Source organism: Schistocerca gregaria, chromosome 10, assembly GCF_023897955.1.
Source record: "Schistocerca gregaria isolate iqSchGreg1 chromosome 10, iqSchGreg1.2, whole genome shotgun sequence".
Taxonomy (NCBI): Eukaryota; Metazoa; Arthropoda; class Insecta; order Orthoptera; family Acrididae; genus Schistocerca; species Schistocerca gregaria.
The window spans coordinates 218,079,010-218,097,119 of record NC_064929.1 but is presented as its reverse complement, the minus strand read 5'-3'; the positions used below and the strand labels follow the sequence as shown (position 1 = coordinate 218,097,119).

At 42.6% G+C, this 18,110-nt stretch overlaps 1 protein-coding gene, 1 non-coding gene and 1 pseudogene across 2 annotated transcripts in view; 2 read left to right on the top strand and 1 right to left on the bottom strand.

Moving 5' to 3' along the window:
* LOC126293252 (angiotensin-converting enzyme-like) overlaps positions 1-18,110 on the bottom strand; it is a 1,024,671-nt gene that overhangs the window by 278,064 nt on the left and 728,497 nt on the right. The gene's annotated exons all lie outside the window — the stretch shown is intronic.
* Trnas-cga (transfer RNA serine (anticodon CGA)) lies at positions 6,999-7,073 on the top strand. Its single transcript has one exon. It is a non-coding gene; the product is annotated as a tRNA-Ser (tRNA).
* Positions 13,929-14,047, top strand: LOC126293811 (5S ribosomal RNA; annotated as a pseudogene).

Here is an 18,110-nt window from a genome sequence, read left to right as displayed (position 1 = left end):
CCAAGCAGCATTCCGAACCACCTCGCCGAAGGTATCCGTCGAGACCTGTGAAATCAACCAGCTACTCTCCTGAAGGTTCTGCTAGCTGCACTGTTACACGCACTTGCTGGCTGCAGTCCACCCAGACTGCGTGTTACACTGTAAATAGCGTACAGAAAACTGAATCAACAATTCGGCCGAACACCAGAGAACCCATCGTTACGCAAAACGCAGAGAAAACATGAGAGACCACAGCAGTTAGTCTTTTCCTTCACACAGAAACTGTCTGTGACGAAATCTCGACCATCAGTGACTGTAATTGTGATTTGCCTTATCTTTCCATCTTCGTACGTTCCCCAGTATTACTAAATGTCAGCTGACCACGTAGGTATAACTTTTTATTTGATTCTTACAAAGAAGAAGACAGCAACCAGCCACTATTAATACTGCTATATATTTATATAATTGGCGCCGTTACCGGTTTCGAACTGGCAAGTTCATCATCAGACGGCTGTTCACATGATTTGCAAGATACACATTACATCATCGTCAGTTTTCGATTTTTATTCTTCCACTGTGGCGAAATATTATTGGTGCGCTGGTGACCTACTGTAGAAAACAGTGTTAGAAGCGCGCTATGTGAAAATAACTAACCTCCAAGCGATGAAATACAGAGTAAATAAATATCTGAGGTTAAATGGTTATGGTACTTACGTCGGAAATCCCGCATGTCTGGCCGTGGCAAGACAGTAAGGATCGAACCCGAGCCAAAGGCTGGGCGGTGTCGTGTGCCGCCATCTGCGCTATGGGGACCAACCGACACTAACCGTACCTGGCGGGTCGCTTGAATTGGCACACGCTGTGGCCTGATTGGCTAACTTCGATGCTAATTAACTCGGAAGTGGTGCAACGTATCAGGTTTTTATTCTTAACTGTTATTTCTCAGTACACGCTATCTTGCAACACCGTTAAAAGCCTTTCAGACTGTTTCTGAGCATCCCGGATATCGGTCTGGTTCTCATTTTTAAATTTCAATTGTGATTAAAAAACAAATTATTATAAATGGATAGCAAAACGGACGGGAACTAACAAAAGGAAGTTAATTATAGCTACATTTCAATTAAATAAATGAGATATAGCGTAATTTATAGTCGGAAGTTAGGGAACTGCACCGCTCGCCGTCAGATGGCGCAGTTTCCTCGTATTTCCATGCTAGTTTACCTAGGCTACCGTTTGTGCTTACTTGCATACAACTCAGAATATTTTAAAGAACTATACTTCTAAATGAGCCTTTTTTTGATTTCCTTACATAATGACCCTACGTTGCGATTACATCAACAATCTGTAAGGTAGCACGCACGTCCAACATACAAACGGCTGAAGCATGCATGGCAACTCTAACTCACATTACATTTACGTGGTTATGACTTGTTACAGTGCAGCAGAAGAAGATGTATATCGCGTTTATATCACAATTTCTCTCTGTATTTTTATCGCTTAATGTGGTAGAGAGTAATGTTTTTTATTTACTTTTATTTTAGATTCTGGAGGTTAGGTATTGTATAGCTGAAATCAGTAATTCCGTTAAAAAATTTTGCGATCAAGATAATAAAATAAGACATTATGTACATCATACGATAGCTCCACAAACTTTCATTTTGTGTCAAATTCTACTCGCCACTTAGGATTACGCTACAACATTATTCGCTGTTCTTCCCTTGACTGGAGTTTCCTCGGTCTCTTAACTACTTCGTGCTTTCGTTCGAGCGTCTATAGAAAGGTCCCAAAACCGATCACGGTCCTCTGGTTTGGAGACGAGTGGAAGGCTTAAACCAGAGGCTCAGACGATTCTGCGGAGAGCTGGGGTGCAAATTTCTCGACCTCCGCTATCGGGTGGAGAAATGTAGGGTCCCCCTGAATAGGTCAGGCGTGCACTACACGCCGGAAGCGGCTACGAGGGTAGCGGAGTACGTGTGGAGTGCACATGGGTTTTTTTTAGGTTAGAGAATTCCCTCCCTAGGCCCGACAAGACGCCTCCTGAGACGCGGCAAGGCAGGAGTAGGCAAAATGCAACAGGGAATAACAATATTAATGTGCTAATAGTAAACTGCAGGAGCGTCTATAGAAAGGTCCCAGAACTGCTCTCATTAATAAACGGTCACAACGCCCATATAGTACTAGGAACAGAAAGTTGGCTGAAACCAGACGTAAACAGTAATGAAATCCTAAACTCTGATTGGAATGTATACCGCAGAGATAGGCTGGACAGTGAAGGGGGAGGCGTGTTTATAGCGATAAGAAGTGCAATAGTATCGAAGGAAATTGACGGAGATTCGAATTGTGAAATGATTTGGGTGAAGGTCACGGTTAAAGAAGGCTCAGACATGGTAATTGGATGTCTCTATAGGCCCCCGGGCTCAGCAGCTGTTGTGGCTCAGCACCTGAAGAATAATTTGGAAAATATTTCGAGTAGATTTCCCCACCATGTTATAGTTCTGGCTGGAGATTTTAATTTGCCGGATATAGACTGGGAGACTCATACGTTCATAACGGGTGGCAGGGACAAAGAATTCAGTGAAATATTTTTAAGTGCTTTATCTGAAAACTACCTTGAGCAGTTAAACAGAGAACCGACTCGTGGCGATAACATATTAGACCTTCTGGTGACAAACAGACCCGAATTATTTGTATCAGTTATTGCAGAACAGGGAATCAGCGATCATAAAGCGGTTACTGCATCGATGATTTCAGCCGTAAATAGAAATATTAAAAAAGGTAGGAAGATTTTTCTGTTTAGCAAAAGTGACAAAAAGCAGATTGCAGAGTACCTGACGGCTCAACACAAAAGTTTTGTCTCAAGTACAGATAGTGTTGAGGATCAGTGGACAAAGTTCAAAACTATTGTACAATATGCATTAGATGAGTATGTGCCAAGCAAGAGATGGGAAAGAGCCACCGTGGTATAACAACCGAGTTAGAAAACTGCTGCAGAAGCAAAGGGAACTTCACAGCAAACATAAACATAGCCAAAGCCTTGCAGACAAACAAAAATTACGCGAAGCGAAATGCAGTGTGAGGAGGGCTATGCGAGAGGTTTTCAATGAATTCGAAAGTAAAGTTCTATGTACTGACTTAGCAGAAAATTTTAAGAAATTTTGGTCCTATGTCAAAGCGGTAGGTGGATCAAAACAAAATGTCCAGAGACTCTGTGACCAAAATGGTACTGAAACAAAGGATGTCAGACTAAAGGCCGAAATACTAAATGTATTCCTCCAAAGCTGTTTCACAGAGGAAGACTGCACTGTGCTTCCTTCTCTAGATTGTCGCACAGGTCACAAAATGGTAGATATCGAAATAGACGACAGAGGGATAGAGAAACAATTAAAATCGCTCAAAAGAGGAAAGGCCGCTGGTCCTGATGGGATACCAGTTCGATTTTACACAGAGTACGCAAAGGAACTTGCCCCCCTTCTTGCAGTGGTGTACCGAAGGTCTCTAGAAGAGCGAAGCGTTCCAAAGGATTGGGAAAGGGCACAGGTCAACCCCGTTTTCAAGAAGGGACGTCCAACAGATGTGCAGAACTATAGACCTACATCTCTAACGTCGATCAGTTGTAGAATTTTGGAACACGTATTATGTTCGAGTATAATGCCTTTTCTGGAGACTAGAAATCTACTCTGTAGGAATCAGCATGGGTTTCGAAAAAGACGGTCGTGTGAAACCCAGCTCGCGCTATTCGTCCACGAGACTCAGAGGGCCTTAGACACGGGTTCACAGGTAGATGCCGTGTTTCTTGACTTCCGCAAGGCGTTTGACACAGTACCCCACAGTCGTTTAATGAACAAAGTAAGAGCATACGGACTATCAGATCAATTGTGTGATTGGATTGAGGAGTTCCTAGATAACAGAACGCAGCATGTCATTCTCAATGGAGAGAAGTCTTCCGATGTAAGAGTGAATTCAGGTGTGCCTCAGGGGAGTGTCATAGGACCGTTGCTATTCACAATATGCATAAATGACCTTGTGGATGAGATCGGAAGTTCACTGAAGCTTTTTGCAGATGATGCTGTGGTGTATCGAGAGGTTGCAACAATGGAAAATTGTACTGAAATGCAGGAGGATCTGCAGCGAATTGACGCATGGTGCACGGAATGGCAATTGAATCTCAATGTAGACAAGTGTAATGTGATGCGAATACATAGAAAGATAGGTCCCTTATCATTTAGCTACAAAATAGCAGGTCAGCAACTGGAAGCAGTTAATTCCATAAATTATCTGGGAGTACGCATTAGTAGTGATTTAAAATGGAATGATCATATAAAGTTGATCGTCGGTAAAGCAGATGCCAGACTGAGATTCATTGGAAGAATCCTAAGGAAATGCAATCCGACAACAAAGGAAGTAGGTTACAGTACGCTTGTTCGCCCAATGCTTGAATACTGCTCAGCAGTGTGGGATCCGCACCAGATAGGGTTGATAGAAGAGACAGAGAAGATCCAACGGAGAGCAGCGCGCTTCGTTACAGGATTTAGTAATCGCGAAAGCGTCATGGAGATGATAGATAAACTCCAGTGGAAGACTCTGCAGGAGAGACGCTCAGTAGCTCGGTACGGGCTTTTGTTAAAGTTTCGAGAACATACCTTCACCGAAGAGTCAAGCAGTATATTGCTCCCTCCTACGTATATCTCGCGAGAGACCATGAGGATAAAATCAGAGAGATTAGAGCCCACACAGAAGCATACCGACAATCCTTCTTTCCACGTACAATACGAGAGTGGAATAGAAGGAAGAACCGATAGAGGTACTCAGGGTACCCTCCGCCACACACCATCAGGTGGCTTGCGGAGTATGGATGTAGATGTAGATGTAGATGTAGACTGCTTCCGTTGTTCTACCGTCCAAATTCCTCCAGTTCCCTTTGCTCTTCTCTCATCTTTTGAACTTAACAAATTTTTTAGGTTGTCCGAGCATTCCTGGCTTTTTAATGTATGTTTTAGCGGTTTTTTTAATTCCTCAGCTAATTCAATATTTGCCGCCAGTCTTGCGACTCACTCTGTAGATGAGCGGAAGGTACGCGGCCGAAATATCAATGTTTGCATGGTTGCGTAGCCGAAATTTAATGGATTTATTAAAAATATGTTTCGTTAATTTATTTTCGTTAATTTATTTTGGTTAATTATTCATGTATGAAGCGTCAGCCTGCTCCTCCTCATATCGCCAGAAATTATTTCCAGTTTCTGACAAACTTCTCCGTTACTTCGCAACTTCCATCCGTCTAGATTCTGGATACTGGACTCTGCATACGATTTTTCTTAGAATTCTGCTATACGAAATCTTGCCGTTTTCCACGATGTAGTTCACCGTGACGTCACTGCCGGAGACAAATTCAGTTTCGACTATGGTGTTTCAGTGTTCAGTGAATTAACTTAAGAAACGAGACACTGAAAGCACATAAGACTTTCGCTATTTGGGCAGCAAAATAACTGATAATAGCTGTAAGTTACTGGCAACAGCAACAAAGGCATTTCCGAAAAAGACAAAGTTTGTTCACATCAAATATAAATTTAAATGTTGAAAGGTTTTTCTGTTGAGCGTAGCATTGTACAGAAATGAAATGTAGATGATAATAGGTCTCGATAAAAATAGAACAAACTTTTGAAGAGCGCTGCACTCAAAATTATTGAACATCAGATGGCTGGATCAGATACTCTAATAAGTGCTACTAAATCAGAACAGAGGGAAAAGAATTCTATGGCGCAATTTGACTAAAACAGGGCAAGTTTCCGAAATTCCCTCACCAAAGAAGATGACGTAAATATTTCAGAACTAGAATCAGAAAAGCTGCCAACATGTGTAACTTAGAAGATATATCCTCGAAGTAGTGAAGAAATTTAAATCACTTGATGAAGCATGTCTTCCAGCCCAGACAGTATATTAATTAGGTTCCTTTCAGAGTATGCTGATGCAATAGCTCCATACTTAATGATTGTCGCTCGACGAAAAATCCGTACCCAAAGACTGGAAAGTTGCACAGGTTACACCAGAATTCAAGAAAGGCAATAGGAGTAATCCACTAAATAATAGGACCGTATCATTAACGTTGAAATGTAGCAGGATTTTGGGACGTTTATTGTGTTCCAATATTATGAATTCCCTCGAAGAGAACCGTCTATTGACACAGAGTCAACACGGATTTAGGAAACATCGTGCTTGTGAAAGACATACAGATCTTTACTCACACTAAGTGTTGAGTGTTATCGACAAGGGATTTCAAATGTATTCCGTGTTTCTAGATAAACAGAAGGCTTTTTACACAGTACCTCACAAGCAGCCAGTAGTCAAACTGCGTGCTTATGGAATATCGGCTCAGTTAATGTAACATGTAAACACATGTGACTTGTGGCTTTCCCCAAGGTAGTGTTATAGACCCTTCGCTGTTCCTTGTCTATATAAACGATTTAGGAGACATACTGAGCAGCCGTTTAGGTTCATTAGAGATTATGATGTTGTTTATCAACTAGTAAAGTCATCAGAAGATCAAAACAAACTGCGAAATTATTTAGGAAAGATATTTGAGTGGTGAGAAAATTGGCAATTAACCCTGAATAATGAAAAGTGTGAGGTCATTCACGTGAGCGCTAAAAGGAATCTTGCGTTACACGATAAATCAATCAAATCTAAAGGCCGAAAATTGAACTAAATACCTATGAATTACAATTACGAACAACTTAAATTGGAAGGAACACTAAGAGAATTTTGTGGGGAAAGCGAACCGAAGACTGCGTTTTATTGGCAAAACAGTTGGAAGATGCAACAAGTCTACTAAAGAGACTGCCTACACTACGCTTGAAACTTGCTGGCAGACTAGAACTGTGTGCCAGACCGAGACTCGAATTCCGTACCTTTGCCTTTCGCGGGCAAGTGCTCTACCAACTCTCCTGCGAGAGCTTCTGTGAAGTTTGTAAGGCAGGAAACAAGATACTGGCAGAAGTAAAGCTGTGAGGACGGGGCGTGAGTCGTGCTTGGGTAGCTCAGTTGGTAGAGCACTTGCCCGCGAAAGGCAAAGGTCCCGAGTTCGAGTCTCGGTCTGGCATACAGTTTTAATCTACCAGGAAGTTTCATATCAGCGCACTCTCCACTGCAGAATGAAAATCTCATTCTGGATACACTACGCTTGTCCGTCCTCTTTTAGAATACTGCTGCGTGGTGTGGGATCCTAACAGACAGGATTGACGAGGTACATCGAGAAAGTTCGAAGAAGGGCAGTACGTTTTGTACTATCGCGAAACAGGGGAGAGAGTGTCACTGACATGATACAGGTTTTGGGGTCGACATGACTAAAACAAAGGCGTTATCCGTTGCGGCGGGATCTTCTACCAAAATTTCTATCGCCAACTTCCTCCTCTGACCACTAAAATATTTCGTTGCCGCCAATCTAAATACGGGAAAAACGATCATCGCAATAAATTAAGGGAAATCAGAGTTCGCACGGAAAGATACAGGTGTTCGTTTCTTACGCGCGCTGTTCGAGAGTGTAATAATGGAGAATCATTGTGAAGGTGGTTCGATGAACGCTCTGGCAGGCATTTACGTGTGACTTTCAGGTTATCCATGTAGCTGTAGATCCGTTGACAGGATCAAGGAATCGTGAATTTGATAACGGAGCGAAGTGTGGAGGGTAGAGGGAGAAAAATAGATGGATACACTAAGCACATTCAAAAGGATGTAGGTTGCAGTAGTTATTCGGAGATGAAGAGGCTTGCACTAGATAGAGTAGCATGGAAACTGCATCAAACGAATCTTCGAAGTGAAAACGATAACAATACTTCGACGTTCCAGGAGATTGGGTACTTACTGCAGAAATTTTTCGTCACTCCATTGACTTTTCCTGTTTTTGGGTTTTTGTTGCTTGTTACGTTTACATTTTAGGCGGCAGTATAAGAGACACTGAAGCCTACGCCACGGCGACGTCATTCGCTACAGGCCTGTCGGGGTCAAAGTGGAAGTTGTCTTGGTCTGAGAGACCTCGTGTCTATGTGACAGACAAGGACAAACGGGTGAGCAGCCGATGCTCACTGCAGTATTTCATGCACTGCTTCCAATTGTGCAAGTGCTTTCAAAACGCCTGCACATGGCGACGATTAAACACTTTTACGATTAGACAGGGAGGACGCCATTTCTTGCAATTTTCCACCTTTCCGTTCGGTTTATAGGTGTTTTGTATTTTATTGCAGGAAGGAGAACAGTAAATGAAAGAGAAAAAGAGACTGCATTACGTGTACACTGTTCCTATTGCAAGTACGTTCTTCTGAAAAAGTATCTGGAAACAGGTGTGACTGCAAAAAGTACGTTCGCTTCTCGCGTCTGCACAGCTGGCGAAGGCCGGACCACAAGGAGGAAACGCGGCGCCGTGCTTACCTGGGTCTCAGGTTGAGCCTCCCGAGGGTTTGTGGATTCATGTGCTACGGGAAGGTGAAAGAGGCATCGTACTTTTTCGCAAACGGCCTGACGATCGCCCTTTGCGTTCCTAATACAGGTGGCAAATTTTTCTGAAATACAGTGTCCACTTCTTGATGAAAAGCGACAGTAAGATCAGTGCTGAAGATATACACACGCTTGTATTTTCTATACCACGAATTTTCAATAAATCCAAAAAGATTTTAAAAATGGCTGAAACAGCAACTGTTGAAATTTTTCACGGTAAATAATAACAGCCAAACAGTTGCAGGATAAAGATTTGTTAAAATCCTTGACCACGGTTTCGGTATATCTAAATATACCTCCATCAGAAGTAAAATACACTAAAATCACATCCTGCAGTGGAGATAAATAAAACAATTGTGCTAAATGCGTCGTCAGTAGTTAAAACATCATCTCCATTTATACATTATCTTTTAACTACTGACGACGCCTTTGGCACAATTGTTTTACCTATCTCCTCTCTTCCTTTTCTTCTCTCTCCTTTCTTTCCTGTTCTCTCTCCTCTCACACCTCTATCCTTCCTTCTTTTCTCCTCTTCCTTCTTCCTTCGTCGTACCGCGGCTGTATCTCAGGGTTTTCTACACAAAAAAAGGGAGGGAGAAAGGGGGCACATGTGTGTGGTTGACACGATGGCGTAGTCCTATGTGTGAATGTGAGAAGATTGATGACTGAAGCAGAAACGTTCCTCTTAAAGAAAAAGGTAAGTGCTCTCTTTTTTTTTAAAAAAAAAGGGAAATAGTAGTGTAGAGTAAAATGTCTATCGTTCTACCAAACTGAAGCAGCACGACACAGTTTGTAAAGTTTCAACTTCGGATGAAGTTCATTGATCCAAAGGAGCTGAAACAAAACTCATCCGTTCCAAATGTCACTCACAACAAGAGTAGTTAGTTTTCTGGCGTGAGTGTAGTGGTCACTAATAATTGAAATGACTGTTCCGGTAATTCTATCACAATCTGTTTATGGGTTGCTAAGCAACGTACCAACAAGCTGACTATTCCCTGATTAATGTCTGTCGTATTCAAACAGTAAATCAACTCACACTTGCTTTTAATCATCAAGAACACCTACTATCGCTTCCGATTATTCTTTGACAATTATTATCAAGTTAATGTTAATAAATCACGTTCAGTGTCACTTAATCCTTCACGCGACTGTGACGCGCGATAGCCTACTACGTGTCTCAAACTTCGCGCCGATATTTCCAAGTCCGCGCGCGATTTGTTTGTACCAAAGTTTGGCCGTGGTTCAAATGGCTCTGAGCACTATAGGACTTAACATCTGAGGTCATCAGTCCCCTAGACTTAGAACTACTTAAACCTAACTAACCTAAGGACATCACACACATCAATGCGCGAGGCAGGATTCGAACCTGCGACCGTAGCAGTCTCACGGTTCCGGACTGAAGCGCCTAGAACCGCACGGCCACTGCGACCGGCGGCCGTGGTTCGCTAGAATGTTTTCTAAAGCAACTCCGGGTTGTGAATTATCAGTTCTATGTCCATCCTTAAAATTACAGAGGACCCGCACTCGATTAAGACTTGTTCGCACACACGAGCAACTCGGAATGTATCATCCTTCTCAAACAGAAAAAAATATCACGCATAACGCAGAATCGTGATCTGCTATGTCAAAACACATTTATATCCATCTCATAAAGACTCATTACCTATTGAGTAGACTAGCCTCCAAGTGGTGTACCCCGGGCAACGTAAGTAAGTTACGGCTAAATAGTCTACAGATATCGGCTGCTGGACCTCTGGTGGTTGCAAATTACCTTAGGATATCCCAGCTGTTAGAGGATACATAGCAATAAAGCAAAACAGTTCTGCCAATAACTACCTGACAAAGGACTTAGGGAATACCCTCCGGCTCTTACAGCTAAACATAGAGGGAACAAGCAGAGCAAAAAGTGAGTATCTCACTCAAATATTGATTGAAAACAAGGTGGACGTTGTTCTACTACAGGAAACCCACTGCTCAGACGAAACTCAACTTCATTCCAGGCGTAAGCTCCCTGGCTACACGTTAGCTGCTCCGACATACCATGCAAGTTACGGATCTGCAACATATATCAAGAATGATGTTGAAGAGGTAACAGATGTCCAAACAAAAACGGGAAATAACATCCATACCATCAGGCTGAAAGTCAGAGATTGTGAACATCTATAACCCCCAGCACAACCATGGGTAAATGAAGCTGCTCAAAATATTCCACATCCAGGAATAGTAATTGGAGACTTCAACAGCCATAACACACAATGGGGCTACAGAACCACGAATGAAGATGGTGAGAAAGTATCAGAATGGGCTGAAATGGAACGCCTTTTCTTACTATTTGACGGGAAGGACAAAGGAACATTCCGCTCAGCTAGATGGGCTCAGGACTACACTCCCGATCTCTGTTTCGTTACCACTAACAACAAAGGATTACCCTTGCAGAGCAGCAGGAAGGTGCTCAGTGATTTCCCTAGAAGCCAACACCGACCTGTACTGGTGAAAATTGGACTCGAAATCCCAGTTGTGAAGTCTATACCAAAGCCACGATGGAACTTCCAAAAAGACAAGTGGGAAAAATTCTCTGAAGAGGTTGATCATATTATTCAGTTTATTCCACCTAAAGTTAGGCACTATGACCGCTTTGTTAGACTAATTCATTCCATTGCCAGAAAACATATTCTAAGAGGCTACAGAGAGAACTACATCCCTGCATGGAGCCCTAGATGTCATGAATTGTATAACGAATTTAAAACGACTCGAGAAACCAAGGTAGCAGATGAATTGATTTCGGCCCTAGATTCAGCTAGGCAAAAGAAATGGATGGAACTAATTGAAAACATGTCTTCCAACACTCGAGCAAGAAAGCTTGGAATTTATTACGAAAGCTTGGCAGTGCCACAAAAGTTGATATCTTATCAGACAAAATAAATCCTAGCAAAATAGCAGCCAGGATTGTTAATGTAACAAGAACACCAAGCAACAACAACAAACAGAAAGCCAAAGAAATAAAACATGAGCTAAAGTCTAAAATGTCTCAAGCACAGCCATCCGAATTTGCACAGATAATCTCTTCAGCCGAAGTTGTTTCAGCCCTAGATACTCTGAAATCTGGTAAAGCGGCTGGTTGTGATGGTATATACCCGGAGTTCCTTAAACATGCTGGCCAAGGTGCAGTGCAGTGGCTAACTGCACTGTTTAATGAAATTCTCGCAACAGGAAGACTGCCAAATCTTTTTAAGAAAACTAAAATAATTGCCATCCTGAAACCGTCAAAATCTGGTAACAATCCTGAAGACTATAGACCCATTGCACTTTTAAGTGTCTGCTATAAACTGCTGGAGAGAGTACTCTATAATAGAATTGCTCCAACTATCCTGAAACACATTCCTGTAGAACAGGCTGGCTTCAGACGAGACCGCAGTTGTAGCGATCAAGTAGCGTTGGCAACATACATAGAGAAGGGCTTCGAAGACCTGAAGAAAACAATGGCCGTGTTTACTGACCTAACATCAGCGTATGATACAGTGTGGCGGAAAGGCATGCTTCTTAAGTTCTTAAGAGTAATTCCATGTAAAAGAATTGCACAACTACTCAATAACATGCTGTCCAACAGAAAATTCCAAGTTCACCTAAAAGGTCAAGTAAGCAAGGGATTCAATTTAAATGACGGACTACCACAAGGATCAGTATTGGTCCCCCTACTTTTCAATTTATATGTCGCTGACTTACCAGAAACGAAAGCAAGAGCATTTATCTATGCTGATAACATAGCCTTGGTGACGCAGGCTAACGATTTTACAACTTCAGAAATGACTCTCACTGAGGATCTGCGAATTCTAGATGAATTTTTTAATCGATGGCGACTCAAAGTAAACAGAAATAAAACTGAATCCTCCACCTTCCATCTGAGTAATAGGCATGCTCGCTATAAACCGCAAATTTCCTTTAGAAATCTGTTGCTGTTATATAACCCATTCCCAAAATATCTCGGCGTGACCTTGGATCGTTCGCTAACATATAGAAAACACCTAACTGAAACAGCTTTAAAAATGAGAACCAGAAACAATATATTACACAAACTCTCCGGAACAAGCTGGGGAGCTAAGGCATCAGTACTCAAAACAACTGCCCTCTCACTTGTATACTCTGTCGGGGAATATTGCAGCCCAGTATGGCTGAACAGCGCTCACATAGCCATGGTAGACACGCAGCTGAATGTAGCCATGAGAAGCGTATCCGGGACAATAAAATCCACACCCACAGAATGGCTACCTGTTCTGTCTAATATTGCACCACCGAAGTTGCGACGTCAAGCAGCGTTGAAAAGGGAATGGGAGAAATGCTCCAAGAATCCCGAGTTACCGCTACACCAGGACTGTGATTCCACTCAAAGGCAACGTCTTAAGTCCAGGAAACCCTCCTGGAGACTTGGAAAAAGGCTTACTTCTGAAGGATTCCAACCAGAAACAGCATGGCGGGAAGAATGGTTCGCGGCCAATCCCGATTCTGCAGGTCTCATTGCTGATCCTACACGAGTCCATCCTGGATTCCACTTACCTAGGAGGTCGTGGACCACCCTAAATCGCATACGCACCAAGCACGGAAGATGCCAGGACTTGAAGCATAAGTGGGGAATCGCTGAAAGCGCCAAGTGTGACTGCGGACACCAACGACAAACAATACACCACATAGTCACAGAGTGTCTCCTACGCAAATATGCTGGAACTCTGACCAGCATACATGAGGTCTCTGAGGAAGCAATCTCCTGGCTGGATACTTTAGATATTAACCTATAGTTTTTATTACAACTTGAAGCTCGGTTTGTCAGTATTACTGTTTATAAAAACCACTTTTTCTCTTTTACATGTAACTCATCCTAGTGTTTTTATCCATATGTATATTATTGATTTATCGATATAATCTAAGACTTTTATTACCATAAATGAATGTAATCTATTTTATTTGTAGTATATGCATATTGTGTTACCAGTAACATCATTGCTGTTCAATTCAAGTAATGTATCCTTGATGCCAAACGAAATAAAAATAAAACCTATTGAGCCTGAAACATATCGTAGTTAATGAAATTCTTTACTCCATAAATAACTAATTAAATTTAGAAATGATTTACATGTATAGTGTGTCAGTCACTCGGGAAAGATTTCACAAAGGAAAAAAATCTCCACGTGAGATGACGTCATGGGTTACTACCTGTTTCGACTCTCCTACTCTCACGTGACACAAGGTATATCCGACTGTAATGGACATCCCCACCAGGATTTCGAGTGCTACACGGACGATTACCCGTGTAGTGCTGCAAGACTTACATTAAAAAAAAATCTGTTACCGTTTCACTTTGTTCCACACATCTTTATTTGTGTAAACCCACGTTTCCTTTAATTTTTACAAGAAGAATATTCAACAGTTTCGCTAGTTTGTAAATTAAATCTATACAGGTGGTTAATTATACTGCCAACGGCCTTGCCGCAGTGGTAACACTGGTTCGCATCAGATGACCGAAGTTAAGCGCTGTCGGGCTGGGCTAGCACTTGGATGGGTGACCGCCCGGATCTGCCGAGCCCCGTTGGCAAGCGGGGTGCGCTCGGCCCTTGTGAGGCAAACTGAGGAGCTACTCGATTGAGAAACAGCGCCTCCGGCCTCGGAAACTGACATACGGCCGGGAGAGCGGTGTGCTGACCACATGCCCTCCATATCCGCACACGTTGGTGGCTAAGAGGTGAGGATGACACGGCGGCCAGTCGGTACCGTTGGACGTTCAATGCCTGTTCGGGCGAGGTTTTTTTCTTCTTTTTGTTAATTACGCTGAATCAGTATTAACACACAATTCAGAGACAACATAGTATGAGAACTTGGCTAAAAGACAAGTTATTTTTACAATTCAGGAAACCACAGCTGCTGAAAGACATGGAAGAACTCCGCTTACAGCTGTTAAACTTGTGGTTTATTAAAACACGTCCGGTTTCGAGGATTCAAGCAAAGTACAGTGTCACCACACTTTGAGGATATTAAAATAAGTAAAGGAATGTCTGAAACGTACTAACAACGTTGAAAGATCATAGGCATAGGCATCGCGCCTAGCCAAAGTCTACTATTCAGGGAGTATCATACATACTACGGCGAGCGAATGGTAAAAAAGACATGCTCCATTTTTTACAATTTGCCTGCATCTGAAAATAAAAAATATTTTATAGTGAGCGGACGCTAAAACTCAAAAAAGGGGCCGGATTGACGAAACATAACTGTCCCTGCTAACATAATTGGTCGCGACAGATGAAAATCGCCGCGCGGGATTATCCGAAGCGGTCTAGGGCGCTGCAGTCATGGGCTGTGCGGCTGGTCCCGGGGGAGGTTCGAGTCCTCCCTCGGGCATGGGTGTGTGTGTGTGTTTGTCCTTAGGGTAGTTTAGGTTAAGTAGTGTGTGGACTGATGACCTAAGTCCCATAAGATTTCACACACATTTGAACATTTTTGCAGATGCAAATCACTATGTGAAAAGTTTCAGGTGTCTTACCAGTGTGACGGCAGGCCGAGGTAAAAGCGGCCGGCACGAACCACAAAGAGACACCAGCTGGCTGGCGGGACGGAAGCTGTCCATGTGGTCAGTGAGCTGCCTGCTGTCACACTGGTAACACACTGCCACCTCATACTTTCCACATAGTAATCTGCATGTGCCGCGACTAATTACGGTGGTAGGGACAATTCTTTATCGCCAACCCCGCCCTTTTATTTAAGTTTTAGCATCCGCTCACTATAAAATATTTCCTTTTTTCTTTTCAGGTGCAGGCAAATTTTGAAGAGTGGAGCACGTCTTCTATGGATATTACTACGATCTTTTAACGTTGTGAGTAGACATTCCTTTACTAATTTTAACATCCACAAAGTGTGCTGACACTGTACTTTGCTTTTTACCGTGTAAGTTCACCTAACGATGCGGCTTGAAGCCCTGAAAGCGGTCGTGTTTAAACAATTTTACCAGTTGTAAGCTGAGCTCTTCCTAATATCATTGGCTAAAAGAAGTGATTGGTTGACGGACGCTTCGATTAATCGTCAACTTGATAACGAAGAGAAGTGGCTTGTGGGATGAAAATTTTAGAGGCAAACTAAAGGCTTGTCTGCAACAAGCAGGTTAAGTGGTGCAAATTGCAGTCGTTATACAAAGATGAGGCTTTCACTGGATAAACTGCCATGGAGATTGCGTCAAACCAGTGTTCGCTCTGAACACCGTAACAACAGCGGTATTTGAAAACAGGTGCGGAAAAGACGGAGTACTTCCATTCAGTAGCCGGTAAGTGTGTTTTAAATAGGACAAGTGCCAAGAGCACTCGTGCTCTGTAAGTGTTCGCTAGAAACCTGGTCACGCTCATCTCTGTACATGAAAGGCAGCGTCCTGACTGAATCCTCGCCCAGCCCAGACCACTAAGAACAGAAACTTGAAATTTGGAGCAGGTGTTCATCTTTTGCTGTAGACATCGTTTAAGAAGGGATTTTTCGAAATTCCGCCCTTAAATAGGGGATTAAACTTTTAAAACAATATGTCGCTACTAGAGCAATTTTCAAGCCCGAACTATGAAAACTGGTATCAGGCTTTAGACTGTTTGCACGCTGTGTTGATTTACACACGAAGAATGGGTGTAAAAACAAAAATTCCATTACATAAAAACAATAAAAATGTGCGGACCACAGAGTCAACGCGTGATAAGATGTGGGAGCCACGCTAGTAAATAACAATAACAATAATAATAATAATAATTCCGAGTGGCTGAATGGCGTGGTGCAAGTCTTTGTATTGTACGCCACTTCGGCGACTTGCGTGTCCGTACCCTCCTCTAGTTATACAGGTACAACCGTGGAGAGGCGACCTATGGTTTAATGTGGCACCGGAACCTTCTCTTGTTTCTCGATGTTCCTCACACTGTTGACAGGTTTCCAGGAATACTAAAAATTCCGCAGTACGACCGAGATCCGATTTTCCAGATATGCGCCTTATCGCTAGACCACCAGGTCCGACATGTACATAGATAGTTTCATCTATTGATTCTATTCAGTTTGCCAGTAACAAAATATGTCATATCCACAGCCGTATCTTTCGACTGCATTGACTTAGAAGTTTGAATTTTTTATACTGACAGGGGACCGTAGACTTTAATATTTGACGTAAATTTCAGCTTGATGCTTTGCCAACTACCCACTTTTTATTACGGTCTTTGTATACATTATTTTTCACGTTCCATAACTGTGGTCGTAGATGTATCGCCTTCGTGAAATTGACAAGTCTAACACCACACTCGCGTACCACAGTTAAATATCAACATAAATATTTAATTATCATAATGGAGAATGTTCCTATCACATTACAAAAAACGCGAATATGTCCTGTGCGGAGTTAATAAAGGGAGCTATATTATCGCCTTACCTTGCTGCCTCAAACACATTTTAACCGAAACATCTTGATATAATTGCGCTTTTTTACTTGTTAGTATTAGTACCCTTGACAAGTAATATAACGTATTGCATGAAGTAAAGCAACATCTCGCATGCTGTCATGTATAACAAGAAACATGTCATCCACATGGCATTTATCATGTCGTGCTAGATGACAAAACGCGTCATTAAACTTTAAGATGCATGCATCCACACTCTGCGATACTTCTTGTTATACGTGGACCCCATTCTCAGAATGTTCCAACTATAGATGCATCCCACTCTGTAAAAGCAAATAAATTTCTAGCTATTTGTTGTTACACCCTTCACTATGCATATAGGAGGGGGTTGTTTGGGGTACAAATGGTGACCTCGGTCAAAACATTAACCTCGCCCACCCAGAATTCCTGAAATTGTTGCAGCGTCCCCCTGAGGAACAAATTGACCGACAGAAATTTTATCTCACCCCCCCCCCCCCCCCCCAGGAAAATTTTGTTTTTGCTATTACTCCACATGTATGCTCTTCAGCCATATATCATATGCTGTTTATTACGGCTGGCGAACTTTTTGGGTTTTGGGCACGCAATCAGAGTGTTTAACCTAAAAATCGTAGGAAGTAGGCTTGCCAACAGCTTGCAACTAGGAGAGATCGCTCGGCTGGTTAAGTAGTGTCGACTCGTGAAAAAGAGCGGATGTGTCAACATGTTTTGGTTTAAATCTCTTTGAAACTGCCAGGTAAGTCGAATAGCGAGTTGCCTTCTTTTATATTACATAACTCAGCCCAGGATATATTCGCCTTTTTCGTGCTGCGTTAGGGGCATTCACATTCTGTTTCCCAACTTTTACTCTACCGTACGTCTGATATTAGGCCATCATAGCTTGGCAACCGACGTAGATTTTTATTCACTCTGGCGACGACTGATCAGGTGTAGGTTCGCTTACTTTGAGAAGAAAGCACGATTTCTCTTTTCCTTAATAACTTTACGCTCGTAGAATATAAATTTAATTAGAGCTGCTCTCACTTGGAGCATCTCGCTTTCGTCCGTTTCGCGGCCACTGTGCGGCTCTTGTTAAGACTTCCGGCTGCGAAACAGTGCCGGACAACGGCGGTCGATATTACCGTAGCACATGTGGCCGTGTGGCCGGCAATGTCGCCGGCAATACTATCAGAGGCCCTCCGGCCACGGGGTGTGTCGGTATAGAATAGAGTG